A 16,758-nucleotide genomic window follows, 5' to 3' on the forward strand; every position below is an offset into this window, starting at 1 on the left:
AAGACCCCAAAGAGACCCAAATCAAAACCCCAGTGCTGAAACAGTCACCCCTGCGTGTGCATGCTCAGAGGGCATTTTCATTGTGATGTTTCCTGATTTATTATTCCATATGAATGCTAACCTTCTTATACTATGTCGCTAGTTTTAGATTAAGAAATATGGATTGCTGGGCTGGAGCGATAGCACAGCCGGTAGGGTATTTGCCTTGCATGCGGCCAACCCGGGTTCGATTCCCAGCATCCCATATGGTCCCCTGAGTGCTGCCAGGAGTAATTCCTGAGTACATAAGCCAGGAGTAACCCCTGTGCATTGTCAGATGTGATCGAAAAAGCAAATATATATATATTTTTTAATGTCTCAGACTGAGCTCTCCAGAAGCAGACAAGGGGCTGAATGCAGGTGGCTTTCCCGGAGGTGATTTGAGGAACCCTGAAAAGTGTGGGGCAGGGACAAAGTCTAGGATGCCTGGCTGGGCAGGTCCCTGCTGCTGGCCATGGGAGGACATAGATGGCCCGTCAAGCAACACCAAACACAAGCATCATTGTGGCAGCTGATGGGGGCAGGAGCTGGCATCATTTTTTTTTTAATTTTATTGAATCACCGTGAGATAGTTACAAGCTTTCATGTTTGGGTTACAATCTCACAAAGATCAAACACCCATCCCTCCACCAGTGCACATTCCCCATCACCAATATCCAGGTATACCCCCCCTTTCCCACCCTCCCTCTGCCTCTAAGGCAGACAATATTCCCCATACTCTCTCTCTACTTTTGGGCATTATAGCTTGCGACACAGACAATGAGAGGTTATCATGTTTGGCCCATTATCTACTTTCAGCACACATCTCCCATCATGACTGATTCCTCCAGCCATCATTTTCTTAGTGATCCCTTCTCTATTCCATCTTCCTTCTCCCCTCCACTCATGAAGCAGGCTTCCAGCTATGGGGCAATCCTCCTGGCCCTTGTATCTGCTGTCCTTGGGTGTCAGCCTCATGTGATGTTATTCTATACTCCACAAATGAGTGCACAAATGAGTGCAGTCCTTCTATGTCTGTCCCTCTCTTTCTGACTCATTTCACTTAGCATGATACTCTCCATGTCTATCCATTTACAAGCAACTATCATGACTTCACCTCTCCTAACAGCTGCATAGTATTCCATTTTGTAGATGTACCAAAGTTTCTCTAACCAGTCATCTGTTTTAGGGTGCTCGGGTTGTTTCCAGATTTTGGCTATTGTGAACAGTGCTGCGATGAATATGTAGGTACAGATGTCATTTCTACTGTGCTTTTTTGAATCCTCTGGATATATTCCCAGAAGTGGCATTGCGGGGTCTTATGGAAAGGAGCTGGCATCTTATCTTTATCTACTGAGGGCTGTCCCCAGGGTCATCTCTTCTAAGCACTTCCAGTCTTAGTGCGCTGCAGACACTGAGGTGACAGCTGCTGGGATTGCAGGAGGAAGCCATCCCGTGGAAAGGTGATGGATCATCCAGGGGATGGGCAGGACCCTTTTGGTAACTGCACACACCGGAAAAGGTCTGAGTCCACCCGACAGCCTCCATGTGCGATGCAGTGCATCTGTGCTTGTCCTTCTCTCCCGGCTATGAGATGTCTGAGTGAAGCTCTCTGAACTTAACTGTCACTGCCACTCAGAAGAGCCCCTGGGCATATCCCTGCTTCTGGGGAATGACTGAGGGAGCAAGTGAAAATACTGAGGCTGGAGACAGCCAGCTGCAAACGATCTGGTTCGAGGGGCTGGAGACATGAGTAGCATGGGCCAGAGAGCAGGCAACTAGGAAGGTGGGTTGTGGGGACTCGGACCCACACGTCCTCTCTAGGAGGACAACTCCTTCTCTATTCTGAGTGACAGGCTCCAAGCAGGAATTGGATTTCTTGATTTAAAAAAAAAAAAAAAGAGCCAGGGGGAAAAAATGGAGTAAGAGGGGGAAAGGCAGGACTCTAGTTTTTGTTTTTCATTTGGGGGCCACACCCTGTGGGCAATGAGGATTTTCTTCTGGTACAACACGCCCCCCGCTGCCCTGCCCCCATGAACTCATGTAGTGCTGGGGATCGAATCTAGGTCAGCTGCATGCAAGGCAATACCCTACCCACCACACTACCTTCAGGCACTTAAAACTCCAGGTTTTTCTATGAAATCTCTTGACTTGGCACTGTGGACAAAGTGAGGTTACTAAGCAGTTGCTGGAGGCAGGAAAGAAAGGTGGGGATGTGAAGTGACATAGGACTGTGGTAGAGGGCCATAAACCAGAGGACAGTGACAGAGGGCAGAGGTTCGGGGATAGAACTTGCACACTTTGGCGGTTGTGGAGGGGCAGTAACTTTGTTTATCAAAACCATAAATATTAACACCATTGTAGCCATGTTACCCCAACATGGTTATTTATAAAAATAAATCAATAAGTGGACAATAGGTGCAATGTCTTGAGACAGAATGAGAATGATTCCTCAACCCAAGATTGAGTCCCACCCTCACCCCCGGGGCCGGGGAACCCACTGCCAGACATTTTTGGTCCCCTAGTTATGTGGTAGAGCTGGACACAGCACTGAGCACCCCCAGAAAGAGGGGGGGAAGGGCTGCTTCCTGGGACCTGTGTCTTTGTTCATGGGTTAGTGACTATAAAGAGGAGTCTGCTTGGTTCCATCATAGCCAGAAACAAATGCTGGCTGGCTAGGAGAAAATGAGTCTATCCCCTGATCTGGAAAGAAGATATATCAAAATCTGACACTTGGGGGCCAGAGAGTTAGCTCAGTGGTCAGGAGTGCATTCTTTGTGTGCAGAAGGACCCACATTCTATCCCTGGCATTGCATATTCCACACTTTAAAAAAAAAAACAACTTCCTCCACCCCATATGCCACCAGGAATAGCCTTGAGCCCCCCCCCCCCAAGCACTGTGCTGGGGTGACTCTGATGACCCCAGCACTCCGGAACCCAAGCAGAATTCCATCACCTGTCCCATTGGTGCTGCATTAAGTCTCCAGGTAAGATTGGCACAGAGGGCAGTCTTTTATAAACTTTAAGTTCAAGCTGCATTGGTGCCCTTCTCGGCATTCTCCTTGCTACGGTGAAAGCTGTTTCTGTCCTCAGGTTTGAAGCTGCCATCCATGTCCTGCCATAAGCCCAGTGCGAAGACCAGAATGATGGTCCAAGTGTAGCTGGCACCAGAGACCGCCTCTCACCACCATCTGCCCACCACTAATGTCCTACGGCCAGATTGCCCCCACAAGTGGTTCAGTGTCACTGTCTTTGGGTGGGGGGGGCGAGGGGAACAACATCCAGGTGAGCTCAGGGCTCTGTGCTCAGGGGTCACTCCTGGAGGAGGTGAGGGGAGCGGGCACAGTGTCAGGATCGTACACAAGTCATCACATTCAAGCGCTCTACTGCTGTCCTCTCTCTCCGGTGCCAGCCACGGATCCCTTTTGAGCCTATTGCTAAAGTCGAGACATTCTAGACGGTGATTTCTTTTTTTTTTTTAATTTATTTATTTTTAATTAGTGAATCACCGTGAGGGTACAGTTACATTTTTATACACTTTTGTGCTCATGCTTCCCTCATACAAAGTTCGGGAACCCATCCCTTCACCAGTGCCCATTCTCCACCACCAGTAAACCCAGCATCCCTCCTACCCTCCCCAATCCCATCTCCCCCCACCCCACCCTGCCACTGTGGCAGGGCATTCCCTTCTGTTCTCTCTCTCTAATTAGCTGTTGTGGTTTGCAATAAAGGTGTTGAGAGGCCTCTGTGCTCAGTCTCTAGCCCTCATTCAGCCCGCAACTCCCTTCCCCCACATGGCCTTCGACTACATTATAGTTGGTGATCCCTTCTCTGAGTTGCCCTTTCCCCAAGAATGTGAGGCCAGCCTCCAAACCATGGAGTCAACCTCCTGGTACTTATTTCTACAATTCTTGGGTGTTAGTCTCCCACTCTGTTATTCTATATACCACAGATGAGTGCAATCTTTCTATGTCTGTCTCTCTCTTTCTGACTCATTTCACTCAGCATGAAACTTTCCATGCCGATCCACTTATATGCAAAATTCATGATCTCCTTTCTTCTAACAGCTGCATAGTATTCCGTTGTATAGATGTACCAAAGTTTCTACAACCAGTCTAGACAGTGATTTCTAATATCTAACCAGCCAAGGTCTCCCATCCAAGTAGGATCTCACCATTCTACAAGGAAGTGATCATTGATGTAAAGAGAGGGGTGCAGCAGGGCTATACCATTTCACCGAAACTCTTCAGTGCCGCCCTTGAGAACATCATGCGATGACTGGAATGGGAAGGAATAAGAGTGAAGATAGACAGTCGGCAATTACACCACCTCCGCTTCGCTGATGACGTCGTTCTCATAACACCAACCATTAGCCAAGCGGCACAAATGCTGACCGACTTCTACCACGAGTGTGAAAAGGTTCGGATTGCATCTGAATCTCAATAAGACGATGTTCATGAAAAATGAACTGGTCCCTGAAGCTCCATTTGCTCTCAATGGAACAAACATCTCCAAATGCAGCAGCTGTGTGTACCTGGGTTGAGAAATCAACATGAGGAATGACTTGGTGCCAGAACTGCGCAGGAGGAAGAGAGCAGCATGGAATGCCATCAAGAGTGTCGAAGAAGTGGTTAAGAGAACGAAGAACCTCCGACTCCGGGCACATTTTTTCAATTCCACCATTCTTCCCGCACTAACATATGCCTCAGAGACCTGGGCCCTATGCAAACAGGATGAGAATACCTAATAAGGGTGTCCCAAAGAGGAATCGAAAGAGCTATGCTGGGAATATCATGTCTCACTCAAGTGAGAGAAGGAATCCGGAGTTCCGACCTCCGTCGACAGTCAAAAATCAGGGATGCTGTCTCCTTTGCCAAGGCATCAAAAATCAGATGGGCCAGTCATGTAATGCGATTCAGAGATGACCGCTGGACTAGAGCTGTTACTGACTGGATTCCACGGGACTTCAGAAGACCTCGTGGCCGCCCACCAACTAGATGGTCAGATTTCTTCGTCAAATCTCTGAATGAACAATTTGAGGCTCTTCCTGTTCCTGGAGCGAGCAGATATCATTGGGCTGCACTAGCTCGAGACAGGGACAAATGGAGGCGTTAATGGCGCCCGCTTGAGCAAATCGAAGATCAACGGGACTACAAGTGATACAAGTGAACCAGCCAAGGGACTGGAGCGATAGCGCAGCGGGTAGGGCATTTGCCTTGCACGCAGCTGACCCAGGTTCGATTCCTCCATCCCTCTCGGAGAGCACGGCAAGCTATTGAGAGTATCTCCTCCATACAACAGAGCCTGGCAAACTACCCGTGGCGTATTCAATATGCCAAAAACAGTAACAAGTCTCACAATGGAGACGTTACTGGTGCCCACTCGAGCAAATCAGTGAGCAACGGGATGACAGTGAACCAGCCAAGGTGGCAATGCAGGACCTGTTAGCTTTGCCCCTGTGACACGGTTAAAGCCCATTAAGGTCTGAAGCTGTCTTCCTCTACATGAAGCCAGCTATCCAGTCTCCTGTGCCTGGAGGTAAGTGTTGTTCACTGCACATAGGTACCCAGGGGGTGGAAACAAGGGTTAAAAATCTAGTCCAGGGGCAGAAAGATAGTACAGTTGGAGAAGGTGCTTACCTTGCACGTGGCCGATCTGGGTTCGATCCCCAGCACCACCCACAATACTCAGAACCCCGAGCTGGAGTGCTCCCTGAGTGCAGCCAGGAGTAAACCCTGCACGCCACCAGGTGTGGACCAAAAAATAAATAGATGCAGCCCAGGTTCTGTTTTCCTGTCATGCATCCTGACGCATGGTGATCTGCCCAAAGGAAGGGGTGTCTTTTCCCTAGTTTGTGAAGAGATGCCATATGGTTTAGGGCATCACCCTGAAATAGATCCTACAGGAAATCTGAGCTGAAGAGCTTGTACCCACACAGCGAGGGCTGGGAATATTCCCTTCTATTTCTGAATGTCAGGAAGTCAGATCACTTCAAGGCCAATCCTTCCTGTCGAAATTCATGGCACAGTAAAGACCTTCTGGGGTAACAAAAGATATTGCAATTACATTTATCCGAAAAAGCATGGCAATCAATGTCTCATGCCCCAGCCCCGTTTCAAACGCCCTTAATCAATGGCTGTGCTAATTACACATTTATTGCAATTAATTTCACTTCAATTATGCCTTAATTACTAACCTTGAGTGAGATTGGGCAGCTCAGAGAATTTGTGTCACGACAGAGCTAGGACCCAGAGATAAGTTGCCGTCCTTCGATTGAAAGATGCCGCCCCATTAAAAGTTGGAGTATTGGACGGCGGCCTTTGGGGGGAAGGAAGGGGTGGGTTTCTCCGGGGAGGCAATTCATAATGTGAGTCTGAAATTGAATGCAGGAAAGCAGGCAGCTGTACTTACTAATTAACTGGGGCTGGTGTTTAATTTGCTTCTTATTGATGCCAATTCCTCACTGGTTCATTAGTCGTGGTCAGAGGACAAATGCCCTCAGACCTCATAGCCCCATCTCGGACTCATTTATTCTTTATTGTCCCTCCAATGGAGGGGGATTTCTGAGCCAACCCTCATGTCAAGAAGACCCAGCCCTACCATTGCTGAAACGGAAGTAGCATCTGCCCGTGAGATGCCCAAAAATTGCCATTTCAACCACCCAGATGGAAGTGCTGAGACACACCTGTACTAGTGTAAAGTACAAGCAGCTGGCATGACAGACTCAGCTCTGGAAGCCTCCAGCCTGGGTTTGAGCCCCAGTTCCAAGATTTCCTAGTTATGTGATCTGGGGCCAGCTATGAGGTACACCAGGCAGGGGACTTGGCTTGCGTGCAGCTGACCTGGGTTTTATCCTCAGCACCACATATTGTTCCCCGAAGCACAGAGGCGGGAGTAAGCCCGAAACACCACTGGGTATACTTCCCCCCCACCACCACCACCCCCAAAATAATCCTAATTATATGGTCTGAGGCAAATGATTTAGTCTCCTAAACTCACTGTTATCCCGTTGCTCATCGATTTGTTTGAGCGGGCACCAGTAACGTCTCTCATTGTGAAACTTATTGTTACTGTTTTTGGCATATCCAATACATCACGGGTAGCTTGCCAGGCTCTGCCGTGCGGGTGAGATACTCTCTGTAGCTTGCCGGGCTCTCCGAGAGGGGCAGAGGAATCGAACACGGGTCAGCCGTGTGAAAGGCGAATGCCCAACCACTGTGCTATCACTCCAGCCCCTCCTAAACTCAGCAAGTGAAAAACCAAAGTAACTAATGCTTCCTTCTTTGCCCTATACTCTGGGGCCAACACTTGGTAGGAGATTAAATAGAGGTCACTAAGGGCCAGAGAAATAGCACAGGGGTGAGGGTGCTTGACTTGTATGGGGCAACCTTGGTTGAACCCTGGTTCCATCCACCACACCACATGACCGCCCCCCCCGCCCCAAGCAACCCTGAGCACCAATAGGTATAGCCTGAAAACTAACGCACACCCACAAACAACTGAAATTGCCACCACTGTGATCTTCTCTAGGTTTTACAACAAGGCCATTTCTGGGCAATTGATTTTTTTATTTCTAGGAGAGATCTTTTTTTGCAAAACTTGTTTTTCACCAGCTCAGGAGGAAAATATTAAAGAAATATACTTGTCCAAGCCATTGTCCGAAATGTGAGGAAACTGAGACCAAGAACAAGGAAACTGGAGGTCACACTCTGAACTGGTATCATAATTTAATTAAAACAGTCTCCCCTAATGCCCTGCCACTAAGGCAGGGTGGGGTGGTGGGGGGTGGGTTGGGGGTGGTGGGAGGGATGCTGGGAACATTGGTGGGGGAGAATGGGCACTGGTGGAGGGATGGGTAAACGATCATTGTATGACTGTAATGCAAACATGAAAGTTCATAAGTTTGTAACTGTACCTCACGGTGATTCACTGTCACTGTCACTGTCATCCTGTTGCTCATCAATTTGCTCAAGCGGGCACCAGTAACATCTCCATTATGAGACTTGTCGTTACTGTTTCTGGCATATCGAATACGCCACGGGTAGCTTGCCAGACTCTGCTGTGTGTGCGAGATACTCTCGGTACTTGCTGGGCTCTCCCAGAGGGACAGAGGAATTGAACCCGGGTCAGCCGTGTGCAAGGCAAATGCCCTACCCACTGTGCTATCGCTTGACTAATTAAAAAAAAAAAAAACCTTTGTTTTAAATACAGGCTCCCCAGACTCCTTATTCTAGAACCTTCCTGCTACATTACAAGATAACCTCTTTAGAAAGCCATCTGTATCTGATGAAGACAGAAAATACACGGATATCCGATGTTCAAGGAACTTTTTTCCAGTTTTCAATTTTATTAAGGCACCGTGATTTACAAAGTGATTCATAGTTGAGTTTTAGACATACAATATTGCAGTATCAACCCCACCACCAGTGTCAACCTCCCTCCCTACACCAATGTTCTCAGGTTCCCTCCGCTATCCAACCCCCACCCCCCGGCCTGCCCTTTTGACAGGCACCTTTCTGTGTTTGTTGTTAAAGTTTTTGTTTGGTTATTCAAGTTTGGATCTCTTGATTTCAGCGTTTTTGACTCTGTGATTTAGATATTTGGCTCTATCGTTCCTTAAAACTATCTTTGTATCTCAATCTCCCGATGTGCCCCCCCCTTACTTCCTATCTGTCTCTTTTCCCTGTCCCCTCCATGCTTTCTTTCCTTCTCTGCCCTATACCCTTGGGCCAATGTTGATCTGGGAATTCCTCTCAAGGAGATAATTTAAAGATGTTAACTGTGACATCATTTGTTATCAGAGAAAAAGTATCAACCTAGAAATTCCTCAGTACAGAAACACAGAGGCAAATCATCATTGGCTAGTGGTCTGGAATACTATACAGCACTGAAAATAAGTGTGCTGATCCCTAAGGGTAAATTCCTAAAACATGATGTAAAATATTTTTAGAGGAAGTTACAAAATATATGTCATCACTTATCCTTTATATTGATTTTTTGATTTATAAAAGCAAAGGTATCTGTGTGCAATTTAGGTATTAAAACAGGAAGAGAAATAATATATAAGGGGAGGGTGACCTCTACCTGAAGGACTGACAAATGGAATAGAGGAGGAATTCAAGGGGGCACTTACACCGGGGCATGTAGTATTTTACTTCTCTCTAAACAAACATTTGAGGCAACTATGAATTACATGTTGGCATGTTAGTTTAAGATGATAGAACTTGGCTCTCTTAATCTCCACATATCCTAATAGTTATAACTATTTCATCATTATAACACAACTGGAGAAAGTTTGAGCTTTGATGATAATACTTGACTGTAAACAGAGACACTTCACATGGAAATGGCTCCAGGTTACCAGTGCCACCAGTGAGGATGACCACTTGTGCCCATTTTCCATGCCTAACACAGAGCTTGGGGGAGCATTAATCAATGTTGAATAAATGAATTAAAGAATTAAAATATAATAGATTATCAGTTTGTGCAATTTCCTTCCTTTGCTTATCAAGGTTCTCAGATAAATGGACCAAAAGGTCAGAATGGCTAGTAGCTAAATGTCAGACTCTTTTGGTGGGGGGAGTCCACACTCAGCAGTGCTCTGGGTTTACTCCTAACTCTGTGCTCCTGGACAACTCCTGGCAGTGCTTGGAGGACTATACAGAACATCAGGTCAGCCATACTATCTCTCCAGCCCATTAATTCCCAGACGATGGAGGCTGGGATGATGGAAGAGGAGGGAAGGGAGAGAAATTGACGGATTCCAGAGACAACGAGGAGAAAAGATCTGTCGGGTGTGCGGGTGGGAAAGAAACAGAGATTGAGGGGGAAGAGCAACCATTAGGCTTCACTTCTCCCTGGTAGTTCCATCTTGGACGCAACTCGTTCAAGACGCAACCCAAGCTTATAGGGGGGTTGCCTGCTCTGTGCTACCCCCACTCACACCAATTCTCTCCCCCTGGGGTGGGTGTGAGTGCTGTGTTCAGCTCTCTGCCTGGTCCTGGGCTCACATCTGCCGGCCCCCGAGTAGATTCTCAGGACTTGGATGATCAGTGACCATCAGCAAAGTGTCGCGGGAAGCAGGCCTCCCACCTCTGGTGCTAGGGTTCCTGACAATCAAAATTATCTGGCAAAAAAGTAGACTATAGACCGAAAACATGATGGCCACTCAATACGTCTATAGCAAACCACAACACCCAAAAGGAGAGAGGGAGCAAAAGGGAATGCCCCGCCTCTGTGGCGGGGCAGGGCGGAGGGGATGGAGGGGTGAGGAGGGATGCTGGGACCATTGGTGGTGGAGAATGGGCACTGGTGGACAGATGGGTACTCGATCACTGTATGGCTGAAACGCAAGCACGAAAGTCTGTAAGCCTGTAACTGTACCCCCACAATGATTCACTAATAAATAAATATATATATGCATATATATATACATATATATATCTGGCAAGATCAGAGTTCTCCCACCCCTCCACTAGCTTTCACCCAGCTGGATCTGGTCCAAAGGGGATCCTTGCTCCAAGACTGTCTGTTACTTGAAGGGAAGTGGCAAATGTCAGTTACATAGAGACATGAAAGATTCCTTCCTGGCCCTGGGTTCCGGGGAAATGCTCTGATTCCACGCTGTCTGCTTTTATGCAACCATCCGCAGCTGCCTTCACAGTCCTTGAAAGCAGGCAGAGAAGAAAGCCTTTCTAGGAGAGGAAGATTCTACAGTACCAATGAAAATTAGGCAAAAAAACAATGAAAAGAATCAAAGTCTTCGTGGGTCATGCTGGAAATCTTTTCTCAAAATGTTAGTCTTGCTCATGAATATTGTTCTTTTTTTTTCTATCCTGAATAGTGAGGAAATTTTTATTTTATCCAGATGGACTTGCCGACTCTGGTAGCTGCAAATGGATTTCCCAAGGGCTGTGCACAGTTGGTTTTCTTTCAGGTTTCTCTTAATTTTCATTTATTTTGCTTCCATCCTTACCCTGGCATTGGGCCAATGCTTTAGGGTTGAATAAATTTAAATATCATTACTGAAAATGGGAAGAGCCAAGCCTACACTTGAACCATGTCACACAATGTAACTTTTTCAAGGGGAAGGATCATAGAGCATCAATATTCCCACTCACAATTAGCCATCAAATTCATCAGGCACTAGGGCACCGAGAGCCCGTTCAAGTTTTGGGTAACTCCAGGGTGCCTCCAATTATCTCAGTGACTCTTGCAAACTTCTCAAAATTTTCTCAAAAAAAATCAAATTTTCATTCAGTATCCAATTAAAAAATAAGTACGAGTCACGCAAGGCTTTGAAACCAACCTGATCCACCTGGGCTCCAAGTCTAGGAATAGAATTTAATCTATGATTTTAGACAGAATAAAAAAAATCCTATTTTTACTTGCTTCCGCCTGCAATTGAGCATTTTCTTCCATAACGAATATAGACAGCAAATAACAGTAATAGTAGCAGCTACTGGGATTCCACCCAAAAACCCCATAATATCTTAACCAAGAGCTGCTACAAATTTCAGATATTTTGAAATATATTCAAAACTACTTTTGTAATGTCATTTATAAGCCCTCTATTAGGCTGAGAAAGTATTCATAAAGGAGCACATTTATCATACTACTTACAAAATTATTTTCTTAACATTTGAACAGCTATTCAAAAAAAACTAATTTTCTTGGGAATCCAGCATATCTGTTGGTCATTTCAAATAGCCAGATTCAGCCCTCTGTACCTGAAGGCCAAAAAGATGGTACATTGAATACTACCTTGCATGTGCTGACCAGTGTTCAATCCCCAGCACTGTATATGGTCTCCTGAGCTCTTCTGGGAGTGATATCTAAGCACAGAATCCAGAGCAAGCCTTGAGCAACATGGGGTATAGCCAAAAAAAAACTTTGTGTTTGAACAGAGGTTCCTAGGTGGCCCCCCTCTTGCAAGAGGCCCATGCAGAAGGAAAACTGGGACCACTTCTGTGAAGAGGGAGTAAAAGGAGCAGGGCAGGGGGAAGAAATGTTAATCACACATTGTGAATAGAGGGTCAGCTAATGAACTATTTAGTCCTGAGCTTACCACAGGGAAAAGGGTGAAAGTAGCAAAATTCCACCCTTCCTCCTAAATCAGCATGTCTCAAAGATAACCTCTAAGTCCCTAATAGATCCTGAATGATAACAATGATAATTTAGAGGGCAGTTCATTAGGCATTGACAGCTGGTTCATATGCTTCTGGACACTAAGACATACACCACTGTCTCCACTGAATTCATCTTGTGGAGGAGGATGGTGGGCATCGGGCCATCCATGACCATGCTCAGGGTTTGTTCCTGGCTCTGTGTTCATCCATCACTCCTGCAGGACTCAGGGGAACATATAGGCTGCCAGGGATCGAACCTTCATCAGCCACATGCAAGGGAATGACTTACCCACTATAAAGGCCTTGTGTCTCAGATGGAGCATCTCCCCCCCTCTGTACTGAATGTCTACTGTCCCCAACTTCTCTAGATCATTTTCCCCAGAACCTGGACCATGTGATGAGGAAATGTGTATCAGTTCCCAAGCCTTCATTTCTACCTTCTCTGTTTCTTTTTGACTCTCACTTCCTATGTGAGCTTTAAAAAAAAAAAATTGGGGCTGGAGTGATAGCACAGTGAGTAGGGCATTTGCCTTGCACGCGGCCGACCTGTGTCCAATTCCCAGCATCCCATATGGTCTCCCAAGCACCGCCAGGAATGATTCCTGAGTGCAAAACCAGGAGTAACCCCTGAGCATTGCCGGGTGTGACCCAAAAAGCAAAAAACAAACAAAAAATTATTTTATTGAATCACTGTGAGATACAGCATTACAAAGCTGTTCATGATTGGGTTTCAGTCCTACTATCATCCAACACCCATCTCTCCACCAGTGTAATTTTCCAGCACCAGTGTCCCCAGCTTCCCTCCCAACACCCCTCCCCCCAACCCTATGATCTTGTGGAAAGAAAAGGTTTAACTTCTATGATTATCACTAATTAGCACTATTTGGACTATTGAATATAGGTATTTATAAACTCTGTAGTATAATTCTGGACATCTGGTAGATGCTCAATAAAATACTACAAATACCCATTTCAGATTAATTCCTGATAAATCAAATGAGCATCATTCCTTTGATGTTCTAAAGAAAGAAAAAGTGAGATGGATGGTTGGGTGGATGGATGGATGGATGGGTGGATGGATGGATGGATGGATGGATGGATTATGGACAAGTGAAAGGATGGGTGGATTAAGACTGTACAAATATTTGGGTGCATTAATGGATGAATACGTGAGGATATTTATAAAAGAGTATAAAACAGATTGGCAGTTTATGGATGAATGAACCCCCTATCCCTGGCAATGTCCAACTGCTTCTTTCTGCCTCCCCTTAAACTCCAACTCATTCCTCTCCTTCCTAATTAACTCCAGGGTTTATTTTAAGTGTCATTTTGAACAAATCACAAAACTCAAATTGGCTTCTTGAGCTAGTGAGGGGTTTCCAGCTTTCTCATTGTGAAACATGCTTCTGAATGACTTAGGAGCTGAGGAGAACTTGACAAAAACCCCAAGATGCTTCGAGAAAATGAGAAACATGACATTTGAAAAAGGAAACCAATTTTCTTTAACTAAAACTGTTGCTTCTGTAAACCATATTATAAATCCAATAAATTCACATAATGCTATGATAAATCCCTCACAAAAGATAGAAGAGGAGGGAAAAAGAGAAAATAGGATAGAAAAAAATCTCACAAAGATTTCCAAAGTCACTCTTCTCTTTAAAACAATTTTGAGCTTTATGATAGTTATTAAGAGTCAGGCTACCTGGATTCCAATACAGGTTCTACCATTTCCAAGTAGAATTACCTTGGGCAAATCACTTAACCTCTCCATGCCTCAGTTCCTAACATCTACAAAAATGAGAGTGATAATAATACCTACTTATTTGGGGAGTTGTGAAGATTGTTCAGATAATATAGAAAACACACTTAGAAGTCTTCCAGGCACATCGTGGGTGGTAAGTATTATTATTATTATTCCCATACATTCTAACTAGGTGAGAACACAAGCTGGACTTAAATGACCCAAAGACCATGAAGCACTGCTTGAAGGACTCGCTGTCCTCTGAAACATTCCCTGTTGATAGTCTCCAACCTGCCTGTGCCCTTATGATGCTGGCATTGCCACCTTAAAAATCCAATGTCAAACACCATGTAAACCCTGATAAAATGTGGAGCCTGTGACCCAGTCTCCACAGTGTCAATGCCAAAGAAACAATCCAGCAAATGCAAAGACATTGAAAGCACTTCAAATATTTGCTCAATCTCTCAAAGAAGTCTCAAGAGTATTATCATTTGTGGAATATAAAATAACATGAGACTGACACCCAAAGACAGTAGACACAAGGGCCAGGAATATTGCTCCATAGTTGGAAGCCTGCCTCATGAGCTGAGGGAGAAGTCAGCTGGAATAAAGAAGGGAATCACTAAGTCAATGATGGTTGGAGGGATCATTCAGGACAGGAGATGTGTGCTGAACGTAGGTAAAGGACCAAATGTGACAGCCTCTCAGTATCTATAGTGCAAACCATACTGCCCCAAAGTAGTGAAAGAGTATGGGGAAAATTGTCTGCCATAGAGGCAGGGAGAGGGCTGGGATGGGTGGAGGGATACTGGGGATATTTGTTGGTGGAAGATATGCACTGGTGGAGGGATGGGTGTTTGATCATTGTATGAATGAAACTCAAACATGAAAACTTTGTAACAGTATTTCATGGTGATTCATTTAAAAAAAAGAAAAGAAAATAATCACAAAAATCAAAAAAAGAGAGAGAAGTATGTTTTTAATAACAATCAAGAAACTTTAAGTCTCTGCAATCATGCTGATTTCAATATCCCCCATAGAGCAGAACTTTCTCCTACACTCACTTTCGTCTTCCAAATGATGAAGCTTTTCTATTTCTTACCCTCCTTCATCTGTTCACACATTAGGGGCCCATTGGCAAGATCAACTTCCCCTCTGACAGTGTGAGTGCTTTTACTCACATCCTTTCACTACCAAGATTCTACACAACAAAGACGAGCCCAGCAGCAGATCAAGTAGGATTCTTCCCCTCAGAGAACCTAAGAGAACCCTCAACGCAGTCATTCCTAAATTTCCCTGCTATCCCAAATCCCCTGTCATCGCCAAGCCTGACTCAGGCATTTTCCTCTGCCTAGACATCACTCCTGTATTGGGGGATGTTTTCAGTTGGCATCTAATCTAGGCTGTTTGACTCACGTCTAATCTGTTTGGGAAAATAGAGTATGTTTCACACAAACAGAAGAACCAGTGAAGAGTTGAATTAGCCAGCCAAAAACATATACCCTCTGGCATTAATACGAAAAAAGCTCCCTGCCTAAGACCAGAGAGACAGTACAGCATTTGCCTTGCACTCAACAGACCCAGGTTCAATATCTGGCACCACACATGGTCTTCTGAGCACAGCCAGGAGTGATCACTGAGTACAGAACCAGGAGTAAGCCCTGAGCACTTCTGGGTGTGGCCCCAAACACACACACACATACACACACACACACACACACACACACACACACATACACACACAAAGTCCCATGGGGCTTGGGGGCCAACTACCGCTCATCTCAAATGACAGAGTACCTGGCCAGAGTCCCCAGTGACCATCTATCGGCTCCTATGAGGCAAGAACCTCCAACAGAGAAGATGTACAAAGTCATACAGAGCAAGGCCTCTTAAACTTCCCCACTCACAACTCTTATTCACCCAAGAAACGCACCATGAGTGAGCACTGCCAGAAATACCTCAGTTTCATTACAGGGTTGAACTTGAATGGATTTTTGTGGTCATTGTGTCTTCAGACGCCTTTAACTGTTTGCCGGTTGTTGTTTTTTTTTTTTTTTTTTGCGACACCCACATTAAGTAATGTACACCCACATGGGGTTGTGACCTACAGTTTAAAATCCAGCAGAGAGATGATATAGGAATTAAGATATCTGTCTGGCATGTGTCAACTCCAGATTAATCCCCAGCACTGCACATGGTTGCCTGCGCACTGCCAGGAATGGGCCCTGAACACAGAACCAGGAGGAAGAAGGAAGAAGAAAGAAGAAGGAAGGAAGGGGGAGGAGGAAGAGGAAGGGAGGAGGAAGGGAGGAGGAGGAGGAGGAGAAGTAGGAGGAGGATGTGGAAGAGGAGGAAGAGGACGAGGACGAAGATGAGGACTGAGGACGAGGAGGAGGACAAGGAGGAGGAGGAGGAAGAGGAGGAGGAAGGACGAGGAGGAGGACGACGAGGAGGAGGATGAGGAGGAAGAGGAGGAGAAGAGGAAGAGGAGGAGGAGGAGAGGAAGAGGAGGAGGAGGACGAGGAGGACAAGGATGAGGACTGAGGATGAAGACAAGGACGAGGAAGAGGAGCTCAGACGCAGAGGATCAGGTCCACGTGACAAATCCACCTCTCCTTTCCTTCTCTCACCGTGGGGCTCAGCACCCAGAGCTCTTTGGGAACATAGCTTGTAAAGCTCATGTTTTTTTCACAGCAGCCTGGACTCCGACTCTCATCTCTACTCTCATACCCCATGAGACCCACGAGAGCAGAAGCCCAGCTCCAATGATCGTGTGGTGTTCCTGCTCCTCTCGATTTCATTTTCTAGGGAAAGGGAGCTTGGGAGTCAGGCCGAAGGAAGTGATGCAACGGAACAAGCTCTGTCTTGCCT

Source organism: Sorex araneus, chromosome 5 (genome assembly GCF_027595985.1).
Source record: "Sorex araneus isolate mSorAra2 chromosome 5, mSorAra2.pri, whole genome shotgun sequence".
NCBI classification, from domain to species: domain Eukaryota; kingdom Metazoa; phylum Chordata; class Mammalia; order Eulipotyphla; family Soricidae; genus Sorex; species Sorex araneus.